We start from the raw sequence: 21,525 nt of genomic DNA on the forward strand, positions 1-21,525 counted from the left end.
GGTTGGCTCTCTTACTAATGTCCCAATTACACCAGGATTTGTGCAGCTGATAATTGCCCTTAGATGGACATTATCAATCTCACATCCAGGTTTTCTGCAAATGCTGGACTTGATAAAACGCATAATGAACAGTATATTTTAAAGTAGGTTCTTTAAGTAGCAGCATCCAACTGTAGCTCCTGATCTGCATGTATAATTTGCTCATTTTGTGCTACCCACTAGGGAATGCTTTGAATTTTCCAGTCACTTCTTTCCCCGTGTGAAATTTACAACTCACGTATTGCTTTATATTTCCCAGTCAACAAAAAAATAATCTGCTAATGTACTGCAAGGGCTCTTTTGATTTTGATATGTCACTGGTATAGCATAGTCATTATCTGACAATCAAGAAATGGAAATACACAGTAAAGCTATAACCTGCTTTACATTTTAACTCTGCAGTAGTAATGTTAATAACTCTTACAAAAAAAAGATTGAAATACCTCACCATATACATCTAGCTGCTTTTTATGTAAGCAACATTAAGAATATGTTATTCTATAGGTCATGATGGTTCAGTTTTGGGCAGACGGGGGAATGTATCACCCCTGGCTCTGCTGTCCTGGAGCCCTGCAGAGTCTTGCATGACCCCTGGTTTTGCCAAACTGGAAGTAATTGGCAGTGATGTGATGATGTCACAATCAATTACTTCCTCATTTTGAGCCTGCCGGAGTCATTTGGCAGGCTCAGAACGGAGGCAGTGGAGGCCGAGGTGGGTGTGGTGGGGCTTTTTGATCTCCCTATTGCACTGTTCCAGCTTCTTCTTCTCCAAAGGAGAATCTAGAAAGGCATGGCAGGGAGACTGTAAAGCTTCTGATGTAGGAGTAGGTGGTAGGGGGGCTGCAACTGGGTTTGGCGGCCACCAAAAAGGGCCTTGCAGGCCGCATGTCATACCACCATGCTGTAGATCAGTGGTTCTCACGCATTTAGCACCGGGACCCACTTTTTAGAATGAGAATCTGTCAGGACTCACCGGAAGTGATGTCATGACCGGAAGTGACATCCTCAAGCTAGAACATTTTTAACAATCCTAGGCTGCAATCCTACCCACACTTACCCAGGAGTAAGTCCCATTGACTATCATTGTTAAAAGACTATACATAGTAGCTTGTTAAAAGTACAAGTCTGTAACATTTTCCCAAATGCAGTCACATACCATGGTAGTATCAAGTCTAATATATTAAAAATAAAATATTGAAATGAATGGGGATCCACCTGAAATTGGCTCACGACCCACCTAGTGGGTCCCGATCCACAGTTTGAGAAACACTGCTGTAGATAATCACATCTCGGGTAATTTATTATTTATTGCCTATGCTATAGCTATTTTATTATTCTTTTCTATAATTTGTTTAAATAGTGATACTGGCCAGCTGCGGACCTCCGCGGCCCCATGCCCAGGGGAAAGCTCTGCGATGGCGTCCCCCCACTGGCTATCGCCACCCCCCCATAGAAATCAGGCCCCCCCCCACTCACCAGAGGCTCATGGAACTTCGCACAACCTCCTCCCATGCTAGGGAAACCTTTGTGAGGTTCCCCAGCACTATAAACTGTGCTTCCAGTGAACCGGAACCACAGTTTCCGCCCCCGTCTGGAGCCTCAGAGAGGCTTCCATGGGGTTCCAGCGGCCGGCGCCTGGGGCATTTGCCCCATGGTGCTCAATGGGAGGTACGCAACTGCTGCTGTCCTTTTGGTTAATTTCTATGCAGCTCTTCCCATATCTCATTTGGTTTAAAGTACCGACGACTGAGTTACATGCTGAGGAAAAGCAACAAAATATTATGTCAGTCAGCTCTGCCATTTGGTGCCTATCTTATTTTTTTTCTTATCAGAAGTCTTGTAATCTCTGGCAGATTGATATCTACGTGTTCCCTCCAGCCATCAAGAAACATTTGACAGGTCCATTGGCAGTCTGAACACAAACCAAATAACTTGCATTACTACTTTCCCCCCAAAGTTGAGTTTTCAGATATCTATAGATATTAACTAGTTCTCTGTTGGTATATTATTTTCAAATAAAAACTTAACAGCCTAATCCTATGCCCCGCTGGTACCATATACTTGCAGAATTTAGGGCCACCAGTGCAGCCTCTGCTATATCTGAAACAAGAGAGGTTTACTTACTTCCTTGTTCCACTGCATTCACCACAATGGGCCTACTCATATCAACACTATGCTGGCATAGATCTGAACTGTCACGGTGGGGGGCATCAGGTCTGGGTCAGGGGCTCTTTCTAAGAATATAAGAAGAGTCCCACTGGGTCAGGCCAAAGGTCTGTCTAAACCAGCTTCCTGTATCTCACAGTGGCTCACCAGATGCCTCAGAGTGCACACAAGACAAGTTACGTGCATCCTGTTGTCTCTGGCATTCTGGGGTTGCCTGCTTCTGAAAAAAGGAGGTTGCACATACCCGTCACAGCTTGTAACCTGTGATGGACTTTTCTTCCAGAAACCTGTCCAATCCCTGCCCCGATTTGCCCCCACCACCAACAAACCTCCATCAATAGCTGGTGTGCACTGCACCACTGCCTGTTCATGGCTCCAGGCCTTTGCATTGGCAGCAGCTCTCCATAGAATGGCTGAGAAGCTGCTGTGGCAGTGGCCCATGCATTAAGCTGGCAGACCTCATGATTCACCAGCAGTACTAGGATTGGGCTCTAAGTAATCATATGATTGTTTCCGTCCAAAAGACAGTATCCTTATACAAGAATAATAGGTTTCAAATCTATCCCAATATGTAGAAAGAACAAGAGAGAAGGAGGCTGATGAAGTCATTATCAGATGCCTGCTCTTCTGCAGCTGTTCGCCTCTTTACAAGGCCATTAACACCAACACACTGTGAGGTTAAGTTTTGTTTTTGTTCTGATTGGTTTAAAGTGAAAGTTAACGGTATTGACTGTGGTTGGTTTGAAAACCACTTTGGGAACCACTATTGGTCACAAACTCAAGGATCATCTATCTATATGCGACAGTGAATCTAACTATATCCTAACAGCTATATTGTAGTATAAACTAATAATAGATGAATGCCTGTCTGTTTGTAAACTATATGGGGCCACCCACATACAGGGAAGTAGAAGTGGTTGCTCTTTGTATGCAGAAGTAGATCAGCACACCCCACAGTTACTACAGGTTGAGTCACATTATTCGTGAGGGTTCCATTTCCAGAACTCAAGTGGATGGCAAAAAGCACATTAAAGCAAATCCATTCAAAAATAGTGTCTCTTTGCTAGGCAATTTAAAAACAGCCTTGCTGACCTTTATGATGTAAGACAGAATCATTAAGCAGACAATTCATAATCAGACTCTTTCCAGGCACTTAGAAAGGTTTCACTCTGAGCCAGTAACGATTCCCTTTACAAATGCAAAGTGATTATCTTTCTTTCACATGCTCAGGGGGAAGGGAGGGGTCACTTACCTCAGAGTGAAGCCGAAGCTGTTCTAAGTGCCTGGAGAGAGAATGATCACTGGCGTCGCTAGGGCAGTGTGGGGGGGGGTGCGGGCCGCACCAGGTGATGTGCCAGAGGTGGTGACGCGCCCGGGGAGGACACGCTAACATTGCAGGGTTAGGAGCTACCATGTCATGCCATACACCGTTGGATGCGGAATGGCCAGCGGAGTGCAGTGCAAAAAAGAGAATTGAAATAGCTCCTTTCCTTCAAAAGTTTTGGCCAAAAAACCAGAAGGAAAAAATGCATGGAGCCCTATGGAAAGTGAAAGTGGGCCGTATCGTGCATTTACTCGCGAGTAGGTGTACTTGCCATAGTCTGTCAGAAACGGAAGGCTGAGAGGAATCCAACAACACCAGAATGGTCCTGATCCAATTAATGCAGCCCCCCAAAACACCCGAGAAGCTCCCCCCCAGCTGCGAGCCTGAGCCTGAAACCAAGTCATGTGGCTGCATTTACTCGTGAGTAGGCAGACTTGCCTTAGTCAAGGCAGGCTGAGAGGCTCCAAGGATGTCAGTACGGTCCTTATCCAATGCAGCCCCCCAAAACACCGGAGAAGGAGGTTCCTCCCTCCCAGCTGCCTCCCTCCCAGTCTATGGAGCCCTATGGAAAGCAAAGCAGCCTCACAGTCACGTTTACTCGCGAGTCTCTCTACAACAGAAAGAAAAGCAGTTTTTTAAACTGTGATTTTAAAGCGATGCATTTTTCCCCTTCTCAAGGGATCAGCACATTCCTTCTCATTTGCAGTGGCCATTTACTTTGAGTCAAATCCGTGTATAAAAAATCCATGTATAACAAGGTGGAACCTGTATTTAACTGAAAAGCATGCAGGGACAAATACTTGTGATGTAACATGCAGTTCAGCCATAAACTGAGTGTAAATGAAGGATTAAAGTGGCAGTCTTGATAAAGAACTTATAAAATACAGGATGTGGTTTTTTGCAAAACATTAGTGTATGTTAGAAGTCAATTGCCTAGAAAGAACTGTGAGGAACAAAATTAATGTACAAAGATAAATCTATCCTTAGAACCTCCAGGTAAGTATGAATATGCAGATCTTTCGAAGGGTGTTACATTTATAGATATATACAGCTAGCTTCAAGGGAACGCCTGTAAAAGTAAAGCTCACAGTTTCCCAGTTGGCTTGATGTTCAATTTTCAGTTCTTCCTACTATCTGTTTTGCAGCCTAGTCTAGAGCTAAAATATGCAGAATAAACAATCAGAAGCTTATTTTCAAATGGATTGATCAGAGTATACCTTTGGGTTTGAAGGCAGTAGCATATCTTTAATTCTTCCCACAAACTTAATCCCTTGTCACAGATTCACTGGAAGTGTATGATATTTAATCATTTTAAACAGTGTCATACGATGATGAATGAGTACTTGGGAGCTGCAAGGAATGTGTGTGGAGGCCCAAGCCTTCCCACCACTTCGATCTGATTCTTCCCAATATATTATTATGGAGACCAGTGTTGGCACCAAGCTGCTAGGTGCCTGGGGCCAAGCCCTGTACTGGACTCACATAGCATCCTTTTCCCACCGCCAACAGCACATGTTAGGTGCTACTAACATGTAGCATGTTAGTTGCTACTAGCACTGACAATTCATGGGTCAGCCCAGCCCAGCCAGATGGGTCTTGACCATTGAACAACCTGGCTAATTCTGACTTCAGCTTGGATGGATACTGTATTTGGTGTAATTACATTTAGAATACTCTTTGGGAACTTAGACCTGGAAGTTCCCCCTCAACCATGAAGCTTCCTGGGTGACCTCGGGGCAGTCATTTCTCTCAGCCTCACCTACCTCACAGGGTTGTTGTCAGGACAAAAGGAGGGGAGCAGCTGCGTACACTGCCTTGAACTCTTTGGAGAAAGGGCAGTATAAAAATGTGAAAAATAATAACAACAACTCAGAAAGAGCTTGATAAAACTGTAAAAGGTGCAGTAAGTGTTAACCCAAGTGATCAAGGGATTGGAACAGCTTCTTTTTCAATTTAGACAAAAAAGAAGCCTGATAGCCCAATCCTATCCCCCATTTTAGGACAGCAGGACAAAGTCACGCTGTCACAGAATGGCCAGTGATGACCTGTGTTGCATGCCACTGACAGGACAGTCCAAGTTGATACCACAAATCAGCAGGAGCATTGGAGCCAGGCTGGGGCTGGTAAGTTGGCACTGGGGGCATTTTGTGGGTGGATAGGTGGAAGGCAGGGGGAATTTCTGCATGAATCGGGGAAGGCAGGAAGTGGGCAGTGGGCCAGAAAAGATGGGTCTCAGTGGCAAATACACATACCGGATCCTGTCCCCCTCATTTCATTCTGCTTTACCTCCTTGGATTTAAGTTGGCTGTAGAGCTGTTGTAGATCCAAGAAGACCCATAGGCCATCAGGAGGCCTACTCAGAGGAAACAAAAGTTCCCTTATCTTGAGGAGGCCTTCTGATCTGGAAAAAGTGACTTTTTCTCCCTTGTTATAAAAATAAAACTAAAAAAAAACAGCAATAAAAAGTTTGGCCCACGAAATTCACTGGCAACAGATTCAAGAAAGACAAAAGAAAGAATTTGTCACAACAATGCATAATTTACTTAGGACATTCACTGCTTCAAGATCTATCAGCTGCCATTGGCCAGTTGTCTTTAAAAGGGTATTAGATAAATTCATGAGGCTCACTAGCTTTTAGCTACAATAGCAAAATCTTACCCCCAGTCAGCTTCTAATTCCCAATTGCTGGAGAATGAGCAATGGAGAGGGCTGTTGAATTCATGCCCCGCTTATGAGCTTCCTGGTGGCAACTGGTTGACCATTGTTGGAAACAAGAAGCTGGATTATAGAGACCCTTGGTCTGATCCAGCAAGGCTGCTCTTAAGATCTAATAAAAACATTAAAAGCCCAATGCATTCAGGTTAGCCAGTGAAATTCACAATGACTGGTAAATGCTTGGCAGATGCACATAGCCCACTAATGCATCATTTATATAGCAATTAATTTAGCAAGGGTGAATGTTCTTTCCACTGAAGGCTGCTGATTGTACATGTTGGAAACATAGTAATAGAGTGAGGCAACGTGTGATGGATGCTGCTGTCCTTTAGCTAACTAGCAGAAGTGCTCGGCTTGTATGAGATACTACTGACATATGAAGAATGTAAAAGGTGGTCTAAGAAAAACAACCCTAGCTGAGATCTGCACACAATTTGTTTTCCTTCTTGGTTCAGCAAGCAAGGTGGCAGGTCATGCCTACATTAGTCCTTCCTGAATGACCACATTGATGAACTATCATCCGGAACTATGCACCTCAGTGGCAGGGCCCATACTATGCATGTGTTAAATCCTTGGTTCAATCTAATATCTCCAATTTTAAAAGTTTCAGATATCAGGTGTGGGAAAAAGCCCTGCCCAAGACCTCGACAAACTACTGTCAGCAGTGACAATGTTGGGCTAGACAGATCAGTGGTATGATCAGATGCAACTCAGCCATGAGTTTAGTCTAAAGCAGAGGTGTCCAAAGATTTTGGCAGGAGGGCCACATCATCTCTCTGAAATTGTGTTGGGGGCCGAATTAATTTACATTTCAAATTTGAATAAATTTACATAAATGAATATATTAAAGATGAGCTTATATGAATGAATGAAGGTCTTGCAATAGCTCAAGGTCTATAAAAGGCCTTGCACAAAGCAAGGCTGGCCTTTCCTTTGCTGCCGCTACAGCATCACAGATGTGAAACAGCAAGCAGTGGAGGGAGCCCTCATCCCACAGCTCACTCAAGAGGCCAAACATGCTGAGAGCAGTTGCATCAGGCCAGCGTGGGCTCCAACAAATTTCTGGAGGGCCAGAGGCTTATTGGAGACTAGGGGCTCCCTGAGGGCCGCATTGAGAGGCCTCGAGGGCCGCAAGTATCTACGGTTATCTACGGGTAGATATCTACGGTTATCTACGGTAACCGTTATCTACGGTTATCTACGGTTATCTACGGGTAAAATATCTACGGGTGCACCTTGCCCACCTTTATCCCAGAACCCCACATTGGTTCTGACCTATCATCCTATATCTACGGTTATCTACGGTAACCGTTATCTACGGTTATCTACGGTTATCTACGGGTAAAATATCTACGGGTGCACCTTGCCCACCTTTATCCCAAAACCCCACATTGGTTCTGACCTATCATCCTCTCAGATTTGTGCTGAATCATGCTACCTGGATCCATCATCCTGTCACCCTCAATCTCCACTCCAAAGGTCGCTGAAAGATATCGAAATTAACAGCACCTGATTTCTATCCTTGGGCTTGAGTTCATCAGATAACTCCCACTGGTAACCCAGCCATCTGGAGCTCACTCATTCTCAGCAGTGATTCTTCCACCCACCACCAACTACTAAGGTTTTGCCAAGCTTAGCCAGACAGAGTTCCAGTCCTATCAAAACTTGAGATGTTCACACTTAGATTTAAAAGGGTTCTTTTTTGCAGGAAGGATATCTCCACTTCCAACCCACAGGAAAATAATTACATTTCAAAGCAAGATCCCACATACCACACATATCAAACCTCTCCGAAGGGGATCAAAGTCCATTTTCTTGACAACTTGCTTGGGGCAATGGGCTGGGGGAGGCCTCAAACTAGCACCCACCCATGCCCTGAATAACTTTCTGTCCCCACCCCAAAATATGTGAGTCAACATGGTTTTCAGCATCATCATCAATTTATGCCAGTATGTCAGTGCTATTTGCCTGCATAAATCTTTCACGCGCAGCCTTGGAGAGCCCACTGATTTGATAATGCATCTTGAAATGCAGTTCACTTTCAGAGATGCAAGATGAGCAATTAGTGACTCTGAGTTGGGGAATGTAGCAGACTAGCAGGGTGGCCCCATGCCTTAAACCTGCCCACTGTCTCCACCAGCTCTCTATCTCTCCAGCCACTCACTCCATCTACCACCACCACCACCCTCTTCCTTGTCTCCCAAAAGACCATGAAGAAAATGGCTGCAGTTCCAATAGAGATGGGAGTTGAGGTAGGCCATCACCGCAATCTCCCTCTCCCTTGCAATCTTTCCTCAAGAAGAGCAAGAGACAAGAGGGCTGCAGGGGTAGCATACTCCTCCCCCAGACCCACTGCTGCCACTCTCCTCTTCTCCATCACACTCCTTGTCCTGTAGGAAAGATAAGAGAATCCTGGTGGCAGCTACCTCCCTCCTCCTCGGCCACCTTGTCACTGGAACATTCTTCCCTTCTCAGTTGGTTTTTGTTTTGTTTTGTTTTAACAAGGTAGGCAGGAAGAGTCTAAGGATGGAAAAGTCTTTGGCCCTCCAAAGACTCCATCCACCACCTTGTTTTTTAGAAAAGAGCAGGGAAGAGAGAAGTTTTGCTGCTGCTGTGGCATGCTAACACATGCATAGATGGGAGGGAGAAGGAAGTGGGCAGGCATTTGACACTGTTTCAGAAAAAGAACTGGCTGGGGCCTGGCCTGCAAGTGACCATGCAGCAGACCTGCTTTTGCGCAGTAAAGATGAGCATTGAGACAAAAGCAGTGAAATCATAAATCTGAATGTCTCTCCAAATAATTCTCTCATTTATACAGATCCCCCAGATGTCCACTAGATATACTCGATAGAGAGTAGATACTCTCCTATAGTACCTAAAATTTTTGCCAAGTAATCAAGCTCCAATTCTCACTTCGCCTTATCTCCGGGTCAATCAGAGGGCAGAGCCTTTCAACTCAGAACAGTTTGTTTCTTTCTCAAGCAGCAGGCAGGCACCACTCATTAGAAGCAATTTGTTTCTACAGCAACTTCACTGGGAAATTCCAGCCAAAGTTAACCTTTTATTCTCCTTCCTTCCTTCCCTTTCGCAAATGCTTGCAAAGCAGGCCTGTTTTTTTCAACACCAGGATGGGATCCTCCTTTCCATTTGAAATAAAGTCGAAGGCTACAATTCAGTGCACCTTTATTTAAGAATAACACCCATTGAAAGCAGTGGGTCTGCTTCTGAGTAAAAAGGGTTGCAAATATATGCAGCTGCATCTCTCTGCTGTGAAATGAATTGCACACTCCCAGTTAAGTGTTATAAATTGTATGTTATATGCAGAGCTTCTGGCAACACACCAGATACCTTAAAGGTGGATTTGATTCATGGATCTCCTGCAGTGGTTTCCAACCTTTTTCGCTTGCTTATCCCTTGGCAGCCTATTTCCATAAATTTTACCCTTCATATTAGCAAAATGTTTGTAATTAATAATACAAGCTCTCATCTCCTCTATATGAAAGCCCAGACTTCATGTATTTATCACAGTGTTTTCTCTTTTTATCTGTTTGAAGAACAGAAGACTCTGCCTTTGCACTGTTTTGCACCAGAAGTGTGCTGAGAAATTCTGGGTGATTGATCACTTTCCATATTATGTTTTAGCTTTTTTTACTATGTGGTTTTCAATCACTGGTTCATACATGAATTGATGACCAAAAACTAGCTATTGGTTGGGCTTTCACAGCCAACTAGCTACCTCCCTTCCTGCCCTGCTGGTCCTTGCAAGGCAGGGATGCCTTGCAAGGCATTCTGGAGCAGCACCTGCCTTTTTCTGGGGAGGTTAGAGAACAAGGTAAAGGCAGAGTAGGAGAAGAAATTGGGAATGGTAGCGTGATGGGATGTGATAGAGGTTTGGCACAGTGAGAGGATGCAGGACAAAGGAGCGAATAAGCAGCCCATCCTGGGGCATTCTATGTACAAATGCTTTTATGCAAATGCCCGAAGTCTCCGAGCAAAGATGGGAGAACTAGAATGTTTGGTGACATGGGAAAACATTGACATAGTGGGCATAATGGAAACCTGGTGGAATGCGGAGAATCAGTGGGATACCGCAATCCTGGGCTATAAACTCTACAGGAGGGACAGGGAGGGGTGTGTTGGAGGTGGGGTGGCCATTAAAGAAGGGATAGAATCCAGCAAAGTAGAGATTGAAGGCGGGTCAGACTCCACCATAGAATCTCTGTGGGTTAAATTACCAGGCCTGAGGAACGATGTAATACTGGGGGCGTACTATGTGAAGGCTCCTTCACATATAGGCTGATGGGTTCTGAGCTGTCTGTGACAGATCAGGAGAGAGATCTTGGGGTGGTGGTGGACAGGTCGATGAAAGTGTTGACCCAATGTGTGGCGGCAGTGAAGAAGGCCAATTCTATGCTTGGGATCATTAGAAAAGGGCCAGCTAGGCAGGCGGAGATCAGGGGTCTCAATGTGTGGATGAGACGGTGGTGTAGGGAGGAGGGGTTTAGATTCGTTAGGCACTGGGGAACGTTTTGGGACAAGCGGGGCCTGTACAAGAGGGACGGGCTCCATTTGAACCAGAATGGAACCAGACTGCTGGCGCATAACATTAAAAAGGTGGCAAAGCAGCTTTTAAACTGATCCCTGGGGGAAGGCCGACAGGAGCCGAGGGGCATCCGGTTCGGGACTCCTCATCCCTATGGGATGAGGATGGGGAGGTTAGAGAACAACAAGACAAAGGCAGGGTAGGAGAAGAAATTGGGAAAGGTAGGGTGATGGGATGTGATAGATGGTTTGGCACAATGAGAGGATGCGGAGACAAAGGAGCAAATAAGCAGCCCATCCTGGGGCATTCCGTGTATAAATGCTTTTATGCGAATGCCCGAAGTCTACGAGCAAAGGTGGGAGAACTGGAATGTCTGGTGACAAGGGAAAATATTGACATAGTGGGCATAACGGAAACCTGGTGGAATGCGGAGAATCAGTGGGATACCGCAATCCTGGGCTATAAACTCTACAGGAGGGACAGGCAGGGGCGTGTTGGAGGTGGGGTGGCCCTTTATGTTAAGGAAGGGATAGAATCCAGCAAAGTAGAGATTGAAGGTGGGTCCGACTCCACCGTAGAATCTCTGTGGGTTAAATTACCAGGCTTGTGCAGCGATGTAATACTGGGGGCGTGCTATCGTCCTCCAGACCAGAAATCTGATGGGGACCTTGAAATGAGGAAACAGATCAGGGAGGTGACAAGGAGGGACAGGGTTGTAATCATGGGGGACTTCAATTATCCTCATATTGACTGGGTCAATTTGTGTTCTGGTCACGATAAGTAAACCGGATTTCTTGACGTGCTAAATGACTGTGGCTTAGATCAGCTAGTCATGGAGCCCACCAGAGGACAGGTGACTCTGGATTTAATTTTGTGCGGTACGCAGGACCTGGTTAGAGATGTAAACGTTACTGAGCCATTGGGGAACAGTGATCATGCTGCGATCCGTTTTGACGTGCAGGTTGGGGGAAGAATACCAGGCAAATCTCTAACAAAAACCCTTGACTTCCGACGGGCGGACTTCCCTCAAATGAGGAGGCTGGTTAGAAGGAGGTTGAAAGGGAGGGTAAAAAGAGTCCAATCTCTCCAGAGTGCATGGAGGCTGCTTAAAACAACAGTAATAGAGGCCCAGCAGAGGTGTATACCGCAAAGAAAGAAGGGTTCCACTAAATCCAGGAGAGTGCCCGCATGACTAACCAGCCAAGTTAGAGAGGCTGTGAAGGGCAAGGAAGCTTCCTTCCGTAAATGGAAGTCTTGCCCTAATGAGTAGAATAAAAAGGAACATAAACTGTGGCAAAAGAAATGTAAGAAGGTGATATGGGAGGCCAAGAGAGACTATGAGGAATGCATGGCCAGCAACATTAAGGGGAATAATAAAAGCTTCTTCAAATATGTTAGAAGCAGGAGACCCGCCAGAGAAGTGGTTGGCCCTCTGGATGGTGAGGGAGGGAAAGGGGAGATAAAAGGAGACTTAGAGATGGCAGAGAAATTAAATGAGTTCTTTGCATCTGTCTTCACGGCAGAAGACCTCGGGCAGATACCGCTGCCCGAACGGCCCCTCCTAACCGAGGAGTTAAGTCAGATAGAGGTTAAAAGAGAAGATGTTTCAGACCTCATTGATAAATTAGATCAATAAGTCACCGGGCCCTGATGGCATCCACCCAAGGGTTATTAAGGAATTGAAGAATGAAGTTGCAGATCTCTTGACTAAGGTATGCAACTTGTCCCTCAAAACGGCCACGGTGCCAGAAGATTGGAGGATAGCAAATGTCACGCCTATATTTAAAAAGGGAAAGAGGGGGGACCCGGGAAACTATAGGCCGGTCAGCCTAACATCCATACCGGGTAAGATGGTGGAATGCCTCATCAAAGATAGGATCTCAAAACACATAGACGAACAGGCCTTGCTGAGGGAGAGTCAGCATGGCTTCTGTAAGGGTAAGTCTTGCCTCACGAACCTTATAGTATTCTTTGAAAAGGTCAACAGGCATGTGGATGCGGGAGAACCCGTGGACATTATATATCTGGACTTTCAGAAAGCGTTTGACACGGTCCCTCACCAAAGGCTACTGAAAAAACTCCACAATCAGGGAATTAGAGGACAGGTCCTCTCGTGGATTGAGAACTGGTTGGAGGCCAGGAAGCAGAGAGTGGGTGTCAATGGGCAATTTTCACAATGGAGAGAGGTGAAAAGCGGTGTGCCCCAAGGATCTGTCCTGGGACCGGTGCTTTTCAACCTCTTCATAAATGACCTGGAGACAGGGTTGAGCAGTGAAGTGGCTAAGTTTGCAGACGACACCAAACTTTTCCGAGTGGTGAAGACCAGAAGTGATTGTGAGGATCTCCAGAAGGATCTCTCCAGACTGGCAGAATGGGCAGCAAAATGGCAGATGCACTTCAATGTCAGTAAGTGTAAAGTCATGCACATTGGGGCAAAAAACCAAAACTTTAGATATAGGCTGATGGGTTCTGAGCTGTTTGTGACAGATCAAGAGAGAGATCTTGGGGTGGTGGTGGACAGGTCGATGAAAGTGTCGACCCAATGTGCGGCGGCAGTGAAGAAGGCCAATTCTATGCTTGGGATCATTAGGAAGGGTATTGAGAACAAAACGGCTAGTATTATAATGCCATTGTACAAATCGATGGTAAGGCCACACCTGGAGTATTGTGTCCAGTTCTGGTCACCGCATCTCAAAAAAGACATAGTGGAAATGGAAAAGGTGCAAAAGAGAGCGACTAAGATGATTACGGGGCTGGGGCACCTTCCTTATGAGGAAAGGCTACGGCGTTTGGGCCTCTTCAGCCTAGAAAAGAGACGCTTGAGGGGGGACATGACTGAGACATACAAAATTATGCAGGGAATGGACAGAGTGGATAGGGAGATGCTCTTTACACTCTCACATAATACCAGAACCAGGGGACATCCACTAAAATTGAGTGTTGGGCGGGTTAGGACAGACAAAAGAAAATATTTCTTTACTCAGTGTGTGGTTGGTCTGTGGAACTCCTTGCCACAGGATGTGGTGATGGCAACTGGCCTGGATGACTTTAAAAGGGGATTGGACAAGTTTCTGGAGGAAAAATCCATTACAGGTTACAAGCCATGATGTGTATGTGCAACCTCCTGATTTGAGAAATGGGCTATGTCAGAATGCCAGATGCAAGGGAGGGCACCAGAATGAGGTCTCTTGTTATCTGGTGTGCTCCCTGGGGCATTTGGTGGGCCGCTATGAGATACAGGAAGCTGAACTAGATGGGCCTATGACCTGATCCAGTGGGGATGTTCTTATGTTACATTCTTATGTTTCTGCCATTATTCCATTCTTTTTCAAGTACCCCGAAAGGTCCTGTTGAGAGTCCCTAGGAGTACATAAATACCAGGTTGGGAACCACTGTTTTACTGGTATGTTGTTTACAGTGCACTTACTCTGATAGTGTTTACAAAAAGGTGGTGAAGACCAGAATTTAAAAAGAATAAAAATGTATCTTATGATCTTTTTCTATGTTTTCAGTAAACTAGAGACTACAGTTCTTAGGTAACAATTAGTGGTAGGTTATTTTTCAGGATCTGGTCCCTGATAAAATCAGACAAAAATATAGTCAGACACTCCCCTAAGTTTAACCCCAGACTTATCCAAGGGCCATAGAAAATTCCATGATTGTTGGCTCAAAACCTGTCCTCGACTTATCTGTGGGATCGACTTATAGGCGGCTGTCTGCTGTGCTTTGAATGGCAGCATGTACCTAAACTGCAATGATCCTGCTGCAGGGAGATAACAGTTCTATTAGTTTTCATGTTCATCAGGCTGAATCCTAAACCACAATATATCCACGTGGACAACGGACGTTTTGGCTTGGATTTCTCAGACAGCCACCCCACAACACTCTTCCTCTGCATAGCAAAGCCCTGATGAAATTGAGGAAAGTTGCAAACACGGTTTGTGATATGACATGTCTGTCTGCTCTCTGAAAGGGGGGGGGAATCTAAATCCAGTAGATCCAGTACAGCCCTTGGCTGTAGCTAACATAACTTTCTGCATTCCAGCTACAGAACTGAATGAGAAGAACTGAGGTTTGCTATCTGCAAAATAAGTCTGACAATGCAACAGTTTATGCAAGGAAGTTGCTGAACTTATTTCCTGGTGTTGAACATATTTAAAGGTGTTTAAAAAGTGGTTGTGTAAGCGGATTTATTATGACTTCACTCTCTAAATTCCACCACAGCAGAGATCTGACTATTCTGACTTTTATTTCTTTCCTAATAATATGACTCTGTGAAATATAATACACTTGCCCCGAAACAAATCAGCCAATACACCATCAAGCTGAAACACAATACAATGCAAAAAGCTTAATGATGCAGAGTTTTCAATCGCAGTACAAATTGCCTTTCAAGTTCAAACCTAGAGCTTAATGCTGAACTTCTGTTAAGTGAAAGTCAATAAATGTCACTGAGAATATGAGTTCCTTTGAATAAGATCTGGACAGCATATGAAAAACAGAAAGCATCTGAAGACTATATTTTGCTTAAGGTCTAGGCTTGTTATCTCTTTATGCATTCATGGTTTCATTCTCAACCACCTTCCATTTCTTTGAAAACCAGTGAGAAACTATGGTAAGCCAGACTATAAAGCCTTTTAGATTCTGCATAAATATATGGGTGGGCGGGTGGATAGCTTTTTAAAATCTTATTAAGACATGGAGATTCATGGTCCCAGCAGGAATTTTTTCAATTAGGCATTCACGCATGAAAATATTTCCCAAGGGCTCTATTGACATAATTCATGTTCCTGAATTTATCCATAATGAACCACTTTTAAAAGGCAATTGACCTGCCTCTGAGTAGACATGCAGAGGATTGCATGTTTCTGCACAGGAGAAGTTTGGCTATAGCATGTTAAACAGCTGCTTTAAAAACAGGGGGAAGGGGAGGTGAGCTGGGAAGGGTGGATCTGGCAGCAGTCACGCATCCTGGATCTTATCCCCCATTTACCGGCCCACTCCACCTCCTGACTCTGATGCCCTATATAGCTGGCCATAGGTCTAAGGAGACCCATAGGTGATTGGACAGCCTACCAAAAAGTAAGGTAAACCTGCAGACTGTCCGATTCCCCCCTCCCGTCACCACAGCATGCAATGTAGCCTCTGTTGGTGTGACTAATTGCTATAATGTGGCAGGGGATAAATAAGACACAGCACATCTTCCCACAAGCTAGGATCTTCCAAATATTGGGTCCTCTGTAGATGCTATGGAACTGTCTCTGTAGATGCTTATGAGACTGCCAGCAGCCTGTACTGAGAAAATATGAATCAAGTAGCTAAGCAGATTTCACCTCAGAGTTGAAGTTCCTACATAATGTGGATCAAAAATAAACACATCTTATTGACATGTCAATGAAAAACTAACAGCTTGAATGGATATTGGAGACTGAACAGAGTCAGGTAAAGTAACGGAGGCTGTTGTTGGCCATGGCAATATTTCACTTTGGCTCCAGTCAGGCCAAGATTGATCCAAGAAATACACTGGAGAATCTGGAAGGGATGGGAGAATATGGGGAATGCAAGTGAGAAAAGCCCAAAGTCTCCTTTACAGTCACTTTCTCCTCAGTGCCTCCCTGCCACTTTTCCACATTACTGCAAAAAACACAGAGAAGCCTCTGAACACTGGAATCAGGGGAGAGAGGTGTCTCCTTTCCAGAACAGGATGAAGCACCTATGTCAAGCCCCAGTCTCTTGAAGAAAACAGTCTTTTTGCAGTTGTTCTTATCAGAGGAACCAAAAGGTGGAAGAAACAGGGGAGATGAGAGGTTTTTTTCATTTTCATAGTCCTGTTTATACTGACAAAGGCCTCTAGGGCCTAGGGATTCATTCGTAAAGCCCCCTTGAGAGATGTTGTGTGCCTTACCTCAAACTTTCATCTTCCTTCCATATTTTCAAAGGCAAAATCATATGGGGTTTGTCTCTAATGAGATGAACTGCTGGAGAACAATCTATTAAATTATTCCCTTTGTCCCCTGATCTCTGTTAACCATTCAGGCTACAGCTCAGAACATGTCATGCAAAATAATTGTTTGTTTACACCTTGTGACAGGAATAAGCAGTTTCTGAAGCAAAAACGTTTTTTAGGTTTGTTGCTTCAAAATATTGACAATAAAATACAAAATGATTTGATCACACTTCTTACCCAGTCTCTCTCTCTCTCACACACACACACACACACACACACGCACGCACGCACACACACACACATTTACTGACTCTTTGCATATACACCACAGCCAAAGTAACATTACAGCTCCCTCATCAAAAATTATGTTTCTAAAAAAACTTCTCGAGTGCCCATTAGTTATCTGTAAGGCGCTTACAAACATAAGGTTTTTACTGTAGCTGCAGAAATCTGAGCTTATCCTGGAAAAGCAAGGATTAGCTCAGATCACAGCCTTTTCACAGAGTACAGCTTTAAAAGAACAATCTGATTTTTGTGCAAAAAAAAATGTGAATCCTGTGCCTTTGAGTTGTGTGTAATTTGCTCCTTTCAGTCTAGTTTCCCTCTGAAGTAATTCTCTTAATTGCAATGACATTTTATTTATCAAGATATAACAACCTTCTCTTCTGCTAAACTCTAGGGGTGAGTTCTGAAAGCTTTGAGATTAGTTGAAATTTGCTTATTTCCCACTTTCACACAGAGAGAAAATAAAAATCCTAACACAGCTGGAGCCAAGTTTGAACTTTAAGGAAAACAGAGCCTGCGCTAGCTATCTTCTTGATCATGTATCTATCCTGGCAGGCGGACGGACTCCAGTATTTGAGAAGATTAGCTTGTCTTGAGATCTAAAGAAGCCTTCCCAAGCTGGATAAATTATTTCAGTATATAATTAGTAAGAGGTCATGCATTACGTATTTCATGCAACAAAGGAGGAGGGTAGGAGATAGCATAACGGAGACACTGGCATTTTATTTCTCTAGCACAACCACATATGAATAGGTAGGGACATGTCTTTGTATTCCCTTAACTCTCCATCTTTTCATATGACCAAGACCTGGGGACACCAGAGAGACGAGACAAAATAGATCTTGAAAAGATGCCCTTCTCCCTGCCCTCCCCCCCAGAAGGTCCTGTGCCATTCGGTGGCATACTTGCTGTCAGTGGTTCCCAGGGCTCCTCCGACCGGTGAGGAGGCTCAGTGCCTGCTTGCTCTGGCCTCTGTGCCAGCGCCTCCCTCCTTCTGGGTGCCACAAAGTGCCTTATAGCACTTTTGTGATGACCATCTCCTAGGCAATGCGTGGGAGACTGATGCTGGCCCAGGGTTGGATTGGGCCATAAGTAAAAGAAAAAACTCCTGAATTTTTAATTTTCATTGTTGCCAAGAACAGTCTGGAAAATGTTTCAAATATAACCTTTCTGTTTACAGAAAGCAAAGATAGGTTTTCCTCTCTATGCATTTCATGTACCAATCCTTCAAACATTTTATCTGAGTGTATTGGGTTGGCACAGAATTGCCATGCTTAATTTGTCACTGTAGGATACAGATAAGTGCTCAAAACATGGAAGATGGGGCATAGATTAAAGATCTCCTGGGTAGGAACAAGTAAAGAGATTGATGAACAGAGATAAAGTGCACAGAGACCATCTGATAGAGGGACAGTGTCATGAATTGTGTCTGAATATGTTCAGGCTGACGTAGTCATTCAAGCAGAACTGTTCCCTGATTCCATTGCATAAGGGACCATTTGCACTTGACTGAGTCTGTCACTGTGAGACAAGCAGCCACAGCAACTCATGAAGAAAGTGACATTGTGCAAGATTGTTACAAGCAAGAAAATGTATATAAACTGAACTTTTAACCTGAAACCGTTGCTTTTTTCAGGGCAGTAACAAGGTCAAGTTGCAGCTAGAGTTGGCTAGGGTTAGCACAAAGCAGTCTCCATAGCTAGCATAACAAAATTAGCAAAACTTCAGGACTTGAAAAAGGAAAACAGCTACTCTTGGCCAATATTCGTGCACAGAGACAAGAGTAACTATGATGTCATTAATGATGTCATGATGTCACATGTCATCACAATGTCACTTCCAGGTTCTTCCTGGAAGGTGAGGCACTGAAGACTTAGTGCCTCCATTCCTTCTCCTTTTGACATGACACTGTCCAAGCAACGTGAGCAAAAAACACTCATGCGTACATGAAACTAGAACCATCTAAGCATTCCACGACAGGCCTTGCTTATAACTTAGGACCCAATCCTATCCAACTTTCCAGCACCAGTGCAGCTGCAAGACAGCCCTGACATAAGGGAACAAATGTTCCCTTACCTTGAGGATTCCTCTGTGACTGCCTCTCTACCAAAGGATGCAGCGCATGTTCCCTTGGCATGACTGCACCAGCACTGGAAAATTGGATTGGGCCCTTAATCACCCACTTTGGAAAAATGTGGTTGCAGTGGCGATCATCACATTACTTCTATTTTTACCCATGATGCTTGTTTACAAGGAACTCTCAATCAACACCCATGTAGAATTATAATCATTTTTAATTTCTTTATAGATTGCATTCCAAATGAGGTCTCCTGGCTGCCATATAGACATTAAAAAGAAGGTTCCTGGGTTTGGAAACTTTCTGGGCAATTATCAATCTGGAACATTATTCCTTCTCAGTCCATAAGGGCTGTTTGTATCGGGAAATGCCTTAGTCATGTCATCATTAATGAGCACTAAAGTTCCAAGATTTGAGCCCCTTCACAGCCAAAGAGACCAAACTCATTTGCAAGTTAATATGGAAATGCTGTTTTATGACCATGTTGGTTTATCTTTCCTTTTAAAATTTTTAAAAAGGCTGCAGTGTTCAATGTTTTTGAAAAAGCTGCAATGTCATGTCAACTGCTTAAAGATATTGCCCCCTATGGAAGAAGATATTTGCCTTACTTAATGTATGGCCATAGATGCAGCATTTCCTATTTGCAAGTTGTCCAGGAGTGATATGGGAACCTCAAATCCAAATGTCCTTGCAAATAGTCTGGAGTTGATTGATGTAAGTGGGAAGCCCCCATCCTATCCCCTGCCAGTTTATAGCATGCAACCATGCCAACCAAGCACACTTTGCATGCTATGGTGGAGGGTGCAACCAGATAGCCTGCTATGGTGGGGCCACCGGTTGGCCAGTATAAGAACATTAGAACAGCCCTGCTGGATCAGGCCACAGGCCCATCTAGTCCAGCTTCCTGTATCTCACAGTGGCCCACCACCTCTGCCATCATTCCCCCCCCCCGCCCTGAACTTGCCCCAAATCACCCATGGACCATCCATGTTGCCAACCTACCTGCTCCGGCATGATGTCCAAGCAGTTCTGGCATGCATGCAGGACCTCCAGATGTTTGTGCCAATGGTCCCACAGTATGCAATGCCACTGTGCCACTTACAGAAGCAAGATTGGGCCATTAGTCATGACTATCTAAACTTAGAAGAAGCCTCTGGTGATCTACCTTCATTTTTAAAAGAACATACAATGTTTTCCCATAAGCAACATGTTTATACCTTCCAAATTATATCATTACTAACTCTGTATCCACCAGCTTAAAAAAATTGTGGGCAGTGCAATCCAGATCCTAAGATAGATCAAAATAGAGTGGCACCCACATGGGCTTTGTTTTTATTTTATTTGTTTGTATTGCTGACTTTTTTCTGCTCCCAGATGTGGTCTCCTTGCCATCTTCCTTTCCCTGCATATACAGAGGAGATCTTCAAGGAGCTTTGTAAGACAACTGGTTTTTACATATGTGCATTTAAAGATCTGCAAAGCATATAGAGAGAAAACAGAACGGAGATTAGGCAAAAGCACATCTGGGAGCAGAACCTGGTAAGGAACAGAAAATAATTGGGAAAGGAGAATTGCACCCAACGTATGACTAGTAGCACCCAGTGACTGTGAACTACATGAATGCACCTCAGAAGCAAATGTCTAAGATGCACACTTCAGTCAAGCCCCTCTTCTTATGTTTGCTACAAAACACAATTCTCTTGCCATATCCTTGCTCTCAACTGGATACTATTAGTGCTGGGTAGGCAGGGTAGGCAGAGCCTCACCTAACCCAGCAAGTTAAAAAAAAAAAGGACCTAAAAAGTAAATTTAAAAAATACTGTTTACCTTTCCAAAGCTGCTCCTTTCTGCTGTTTGTTTAAATCAACACAACACAACACAAAGGTAATAAGGAGAGCTACCAATCAGCTCAGTCACTATGGTGGCTTGCAAGGAACAAAATAGGCAAGGAAACCTGTGCAGTTAAAGCCACCAGGAAGTGATTCCTCCATTGGCCCAATAATAAAAAAAGACAGCGCTTGTGTCATTGGTCTCTGAGGAGGCATCAGGAAAACGTGCCTCCAACAGATTAATCTGCTTATCAGCAGAATAGGGCAGCCATTTTCAACTAGTGTGCCACGAGTGGTCCACAGGTGTGCCACTGGAATTTGGGAGAAGATCATTTTTTAGTAGGGCCAATAGGAATGTGAGCCCTCCACTGGCAGCATGCTGTGCCTTGTCAATTGTCTAAAACCTAATGGTGTGCCTTGACAATTTTATTGCCTTGTCAGTGTGCCACGAGATGAAAAAGGTTGAAAATCACTGGATTAGGGAATCATGGGTGTTTTTCAATAAAATAAAATTTTAAAAGACAGGGCTGCTGTCTTCCAATCCAAAAATAACAGGATGCATGCATCAGCAAGCTCTGTGGAAGCTCCAGGAAGAGTTGC

The 21,525-nt window shown here is 44.3% G+C and overlaps 1 protein-coding gene across 4 annotated transcripts in view; it reads right to left on the bottom strand.

Annotated features, from left to right (window-relative positions):
* Positions 1 to 21,525, bottom strand: part of GRIK1 (glutamate ionotropic receptor kainate type subunit 1) — a 200,428-nt gene that overhangs the window by 82,083 nt on the left and 96,820 nt on the right. The window lies entirely within an intron of this gene.

The sequence above is a fragment of the Tiliqua scincoides genome, chromosome 3 (genome assembly GCF_035046505.1).
Source record: "Tiliqua scincoides isolate rTilSci1 chromosome 3, rTilSci1.hap2, whole genome shotgun sequence".
NCBI classification, from domain to species: Eukaryota; Metazoa; Chordata; class Lepidosauria; order Squamata; family Scincidae; genus Tiliqua; species Tiliqua scincoides.